This window comes from Castor canadensis, chromosome 10, assembly GCF_047511655.1.
Source record: "Castor canadensis chromosome 10, mCasCan1.hap1v2, whole genome shotgun sequence".
Taxonomy (NCBI): Eukaryota; Metazoa; Chordata; class Mammalia; order Rodentia; family Castoridae; genus Castor; species Castor canadensis.
The window spans coordinates 12,137,846-12,144,857 of NC_133395.1; the positions used below are offsets into that span (position 1 = coordinate 12,137,846).

A 7,012-nucleotide genomic window follows, 5' to 3' on the forward strand; every position below is an offset into this window, starting at 1 on the left:
CCTTAATCTTTTCCCCTGTTCTATACATTACTAGATGTGTGACTGCCATGTGAAGAGACAAAACTTAGCAAACTGGTAAAAGAGGGAACCCTAGATGGTAAAGACTCTTATCAGACACAGAGCTCACTGCCCTCAGAGAAACCTCCTGATCACCAGTGAAATCAAGACTGAATTGGGAGGGGCTGTCTGGGGATGAAAGAGATAGGAAGTGTTAGATGAATCCAAGAGCACAATTTGTGTCTAGTGTGCTAGAGGCGGGATTCAGACACAGGGTAGATATCACCATTGGGGCATTAGCAATATGATCACAATCTAAGAGGAATGGCTTGGTTTCATTAGGAGAAGCTCATTACCTAACGTACAATATTCACATCTCATGGCCTTAATGAAAAGAATCACAATACAGCATAAGCTTGTAGAGGGCTGGGGCTCTGCCCCACATTGTCATTCAGGGACCCAGGCTTCTCCATCCTCTAGATGGAGACCCTGACATCTTTGGACGATTCTCTGTGTCCAACCAATAGACAAGAAAAAAGCAACACATAGAGAAACCAAATGAGGGATTAGAGGCCAGGTCTGGAAATATCACACATCACTTCTCTCCATACTCCACAGGCAAAAAGATAAACTTCATGACCTCACCTAGACAGCAGAGGCCCTGGAAGTACAGCTTGGCTGTGTAGGCAAGCAGAAGATGAGCTCTTGATACTGAACACTAGTATTCTCTTATACACACTTCATAAAAGAATGAAAACACATCTTTAAGCAAATATATTAAAGCAGGGAGGGCAACTAGGGTGGTCTGTTTTCAAAATGTTCTTTATCCTTGGACTTTCTCCCAGACGCAACATAGAACTGATTTCTTTATAATCAGCCTGGGTTAATCCAATCCTCAAGGGATGAATTTATCTACAGTTGCCCTGGAATTCCTTAATTTTACATAGCCAGAAAGTGGAGTTGTGATGCAGCCTTGTAATCTCAACATTTAGGAGGCTGAGGCAGGAGGATCATGAGTTTGAGGCCAGCCTGGGCTGCATAGGAAGACCCTGTCTCAAAAAAAAAAAAGAAAAGAAAAGAAGATTCTTCAAGGTGTTAATAATAATTAAACTCCAGGACAATTAAACTTCCCAGGGATATTATCATTGTTTGAAAGGGAACTTTCTTAGCCAGACAAGTGTTTAATAGAGATTTGAGGTGGGCTGGGGAAGGGTGTGGAGGGAAAGGCTGTAGGATGTATGGATGATTCCAGGGACAAGGTTCTGACCCTCTAGGTTCTGGAAATCACAGCGGGTCGTGTGGCCCTGCCTATAAGCCTCCTTCTGCAAGGAAAGGAAAGCAGCTCTTTCTAGCTAATGTCTTCTTCACTGGTACCTTCCCAACTGTGGGGCTACCACTCACCTCTCCAAGTTCCCAGTGGGTCCCAAGGAGCTCTGGAGACAAATGCCAGAGTGGAGTCCAAAGCCTGCTCTCACTACTTACTGACTGTAAGACCTTGAGCAGGTGACTTGGCCTCTCTAGGTCTGACTGCCAGAGCTGTACAATGGTGACAGTAGCAGTACCTCCTTGAAGGGCTTTCTATGATAATTATGTGAGCCAATATTCCCAAGTGCTAAGAGCAGTGTCTGGCACAATAGTAAGCCTTATAATAGGAATCTGTAAAATAAAATTGCTACCCAAAGTTAAAGGAACTCAAACATACAGTATTTTTGGAAGATGAGCACCACAGCTGACTTTGTTTTTGAAGATTCCTACACCACCCAGATAATAGTTCTACTATGAGGAAGATCTTTCAAAATAATACTGAAATGGAAAAGGCACTGACTTGTGGTCTGAAGACCAAGGATTGGTTCTGGCATAAAGCAAGTAGTGACCATATCTGTAAAGTGAAAATAAGCCATTTCCTACATGAAAGGAAACAGCATCTTTATTTCACTACAACAGAAGCAGAATGCTGCCAAGTCGATCTTCCTGAAACTTCTTCTCATCATCACGTTCTTTCACGTACAAACATGTTCAAGGTTTCCTTCCAGGTTTTGCTCAGTGTCTGAGGTCTCCATGCTCTGGCCCTCAACCAACCTGTGCAGGCTGACCTCCAGAACTCTCCTGCCGCCGTCTGTGCAGCAGACAGACCTAGTGACTGCTCCGATGCTCTGCCCTTGCCCTGATCCCCCACTCCCTCTGCCTGGAATGGAGCTCACTTCCCTCTGTCATATTTCCCAGGTGAAATTCCAGCCATTCCTCAAGTCCAGGATAAAGGCCTCTTCCTTTATGAAATCCTCCCCTCATCTACCTGAATCTCCATAATCCTTGGTCCACCCTCCTGTGTTCAGAATTTGCTGTTTATCTGTCTTCTCCCCATCCCTAGAAGAACAAGCAGATCTTTCATTGTGGGTATCTGGGATGGATAACGAACGTCATGTGGCAACATGAGTGGTCTAAGGGCTTCCCAGATAGCTGACAAAAGATTACTTCTGGGTGTGGCTGTGAGTGTGTGTCCAGAAGAGATTATCATTTGGATGGAGTAAAGTAGATGGCTCTTCCCAAAGTGGGAGGTCATCATTTCGTTTGTTGAATGCCTGACTAGTACAAAAGGACAGTGGAAGGGTGAGTTTACTTTCTCCCTGTTTGACTGGGACATCATTTTCTCCTTCAGACATCAGAACTCCTGGTTCTCAGGGCTTTGGACTCAGAATGAACAAAAGTATCAGCCTTTCTGCTGATCCAGCTTGCAAATGGCTCAGCCTCCACAACCATGTAAGTCGATTCCTAAAATAAATAAACACATTATATTGATGTATAGAAATGTAATGGTTAGTTCTCATTTATATCAATACGCATAGACACACACATACTATGGATTTTGTTTTTCTGAAGAACTCTGATACAATATTGCATTCAACTTTCTGTTCCCTATACAGCCTACCAAGATGACTTTTACCTAGTAAAAATGCACAATTTATTACATTTTCATGGACTTGTAAGTGAAGTGAATTTAATATATATTTGCTATGGTTTGAGTACGTCTCCCAAAAGTTCATGTGTTGGGAGTAATTCCACAGTTTTGGGAGGTGGGCCAAAATGATAGGTAATTGGGTCAAGAGGGCAGAGCCCGCGTGAGTGGATTAGTGTTATTAGAGTGGGTTAATTATGGCAAGGGCTGGTGGTTAGAAAGCATGCATGTCTGCTTCTCGTGCTTTTTCTCCTTTGCGGGTGATCACTCACAGTTCTGCCATCTGCCGTGTTAGGATGCAGCACAAAGGCCCCCAGAAGTCAAGTAGCTGCCACCCCCATGCCCTTGGACTTCTCAGCCTTCAGAACCATGGGCCAAAATCAACTTTCCTTTATTAATTATCCAGTGTCTGAAATAGATTGGCCCTGCCCACACCATCTGACATCAGTGGCCTTAGATTCAAATAGATTACTTTTGACCCCAAATTTCTTCTTCGTGAGGATAAAACCACTTTCAATTACCATCCTGCTCTTTAACCCAAACGATAATTTAGTTCTTTTTTCTTGAATGAACTTCTTTCCTCCTTCTATTTAATGTGAAGTTGCTTTTAAGGACATTGGATTTTATAAAAAAAAAAAAAGTGATGATCTTAAAGGATGTATACTCCCATAAACAGTTATCTTGGGGTTCTTTGGAGATCTTTACTCCATGGCTTTCCCTTTCACTTCCACAGAGATGGCTCTTCAATCTAAAACTCTTGCCCTAACTTCCTCTTAATAATTAGTTTTGCATGTTATTCAAAGTCTATCCAACTTTATCACCTGCTACATAAGTTCATAAATTCTGTCCAACCAAGATGATCCATTTGATATTTGAGCTTAGACCTATTTCTAAAACTACATGTATAACCATGTTGGGCCCATGGCCCTTGCTTCCCAGCCTGAGTGCATCATCCCCTTTCTACTAATTTCCACTTCAAGTTCCTCCTCCCCCATTAAGACTTCCTGGCTTTCACTGATGTTTTTGTCCTCTACCCATTTCTATTTAAGTGGTATATGCTAACCATTCATTGCTTTTTTATGTATATGTCCATTCTCCCCATCTCAATTATATACATACTGCTTGCATCTTCCAGAAAATCTTATGCTTAATATGTACTTATTGGTTTATTTTCCCTGAATGAGGTTTCATCCAGAATGGTGGGTGTTTTTGGTTCCTATCACAAGCCATTAACAGTCCTGTGGATTAATTGATCTTACCTGGGCAGTACTCACTTGGGGTCTCTAAGATGTCAGCTGGAGATTTGATCCTCTGATGACTCGAGTAGACTGAATACCCAAAGTCTCTCACTCGTAATGTCATATGGATGACAGCTGAGTCTGTCACAGACAGCACCCAAATGTATCTTCACCAGGTGGCTTCTCATAGCCTGATGGCTGGGTTCAGTGAGGGAATATTCTCAGAGAGAGGGCTCCTAGATTCCCCAGGAGAAGCTGTAAGACTTACAATGATGTGCCTTTGGAAGTCCCAGAGTGTGACTTTTACTACATTCTGTTAGACAAGCAAGTCTCGAAGCCTGATCCAGATTTGGGAAGAGGAGAACTGGACTCCAACTCTTGATGGGTGAGTGACAAGATCAAATTGCAGAGGAGCACAGGGGATGGAACCTAGTATTGCCGCTATCTTGGGCAAAACACAATTGGTGAAGGCAAGTAATGTGTACATTCCCATTCCTGTCCCACACTGATCTGTGGCTTACCTGGTGAGGGATTTAGGCTTCCTTGAAGTTTGTATATCTCTGCTCTGCCCTCCTGGCATCTGAGACATTGACAGGAAAGCCAGCTGAGTGATCAGAACTGAGAACATTTGGTGGCTCAGAACCAACACAATAGCAAAACAAGTGTCAAAACTAAATTATCTGCTGTCTGAATTATGAAATTCTTCTTTTCCCTAATTTAAAGAACATGACAAGAGCTCTGGAAATGTTCACTATCTTGTTCTGATTGGTGGTGGCATAGGTTTGCCTATAAGACTGTGGAAAGGAGGGGATAGAGCTCTTTAGGAAGAGATTTAGAGGCTGGGATTGGATGTGTGGAGTAGAGGGTCAGGATGACACTATGAATGGACAGGGTGGGAAATAACAGAAAGGAAGCAGGTTTGGAGAAGATCTGAGATGGCCTTTGGACAATGCTTGTCCTCTGCAACAGGTTGCCTCTTCCAGAGCTTCACTTTCCCGGGCTCTTCATAACCTATTTCTCACATGACTCCTATTTTGCAGTTTCTCTCTTTAGCAAGATCCTGGTACAGGTTCCCTGAGGTCAGGGTTTGTCTCTGTCAGCACTGTTCTGTCTCCAGCATCAAGCATAGTGCTCAGCAAATAAGAGGTGCTTTGCAAGCAGCTGTTGAGCCAGGTACAGCGACGCACTTGCAGTTCCAGCTACTCAGGAGGCTGAGGCAGGAGGATCACTTGAACCCAGGAACTCAAAATCAGCCTGGGCAATGGAGCAAGACCTTTGCATAAAAAATAAAAAATATGTAATATTATATGTATGTATGAAAATACAATAATGAACCCTCATATGCTGTACAATTACTATGCGCCAACAAAAATGTGAAAAAAAAACTAACCAAACCAAATCTCCCCTAAAAATAATCAAGAAAACAAGTAAGTACTGTTGAAAGGAGAAAGAAAGAAGTATGGCATATGCTGCTGTACTTACAGACACATGAAAAAAAAACAAAACCACAGTACATCTTGCTAGACTGTAAAACTGAGTGTTTTACTTCAAATTTTCTGCAAGAAAATCCAGCAAGCAAGAACGCAAGCATGGAAAGTCATTTTAAACAGTTTCCAAAGAGCTGCTCACTTAAGGTTAGTACCCTTCACTGCATGTACATTTTATCTCACTCTAAAAGTAAAAATTTTAAAGGATCATTACAAATTTTTCCTGCAGATGATTTTTTTCTTCCTTCACAGATATCATTTTGTTTCTTCTCATTTTCCCAGAAGCTGTCACCACGCTCCCTCTTTCCCCAATCCAAATAGATTGCTTCCAGAAGTCTGGAATAGGGAGAGATGGTGTTGAATATACCGCCCCCCCCCATGCACTCCCTACCTCCTTATGGACACTACTTCCCTGCTCCACCCAGTTCTCCACCCGGCCAATGCTAGAGAATGGCTGGCCTCTGGTACATTCCTGTGCGGCTGTAGCTGTCAAAGCCACTGCAGTTAACAAAGCACTTGAGGACCTCTCCTGAGCACGTAGAGTTTAGCAGAAGCCTTGACTCTTCCCAGGTGGCTGTCCAAGTGTTCTCACCTGGAACTGCTCCTATATGTCTCCTTGGACCCTTGGTGTCCTATACACCTGCTTGGCAAGGTGAAAGTCAATCCTAGTCAATGCATTTATGTGCACATGTGACATAACAGGAATTCTTAACCTCCAGTTTAAAAGAAAACATTTCAACAGCAGACATCTTGCATATAATCTACTCACATCCTCCCATATACTTTAAATCATCTCCAGATTACTTACAATATCTCATGCAATGTAAATGCTTTGTAAGTTATCGTTATACCATATTGTTTAGGGAATAATGACAAGAGAAATATCTGAACGTGTTCATTACAGATGCATTTAAAAAAATATTTTGACTCTAGTTGACTGTGTAGACACAGAGGGCTAGCTGTACTTCAAACCTGTAGGAAATAAAATAGAGCTCATGAGGAGAGCCAGGGACCAGGCACATGGTCAGCAAAAATAGCTGATAATCCGCTTCAGTCGTTGATCCAAGTTGTTCTTTGGCAGTTGGCCTTAGGCATGTCCAATAATTCTAGAACTAAATTTACTGTCAAAGGGCTACATGAAAAAGATAGGAATTAAAATAGACTTTCAGTATTTCCACGAGATTGGCTTAAATGCTCAGAGGAGATCATTCCATAATATTGTTTTTTCTCTTTCAATAAATTTTCCTTACATTGTGCGCCAGCCCCCATTATTAATCATCTGTGTGGAATTTTGTATTTTCAGTCTCTTAAAAATCAGCCTTCATCCCTCTCTCTGC

The 7,012-nt window shown here is 42.3% G+C and overlaps 1 long non-coding RNA gene across 1 annotated transcript; it reads left to right on the forward strand.

Annotated features, from left to right (window-relative positions):
• Positions 1-2,435: 2,435 nt before the first annotated feature.
• LOC141411580 (uncharacterized) lies at positions 2,436-5,544 on the forward strand. The gene is made up of 3 exons (XR_012436419.1): positions 2,436-2,754; positions 4,509-4,573; positions 5,229-5,544. It is a non-coding gene; the product is annotated as an uncharacterized lncRNA (long non-coding RNA).
• The last annotated feature ends 1,468 nt before the right edge of the window (positions 5,545-7,012 follow it).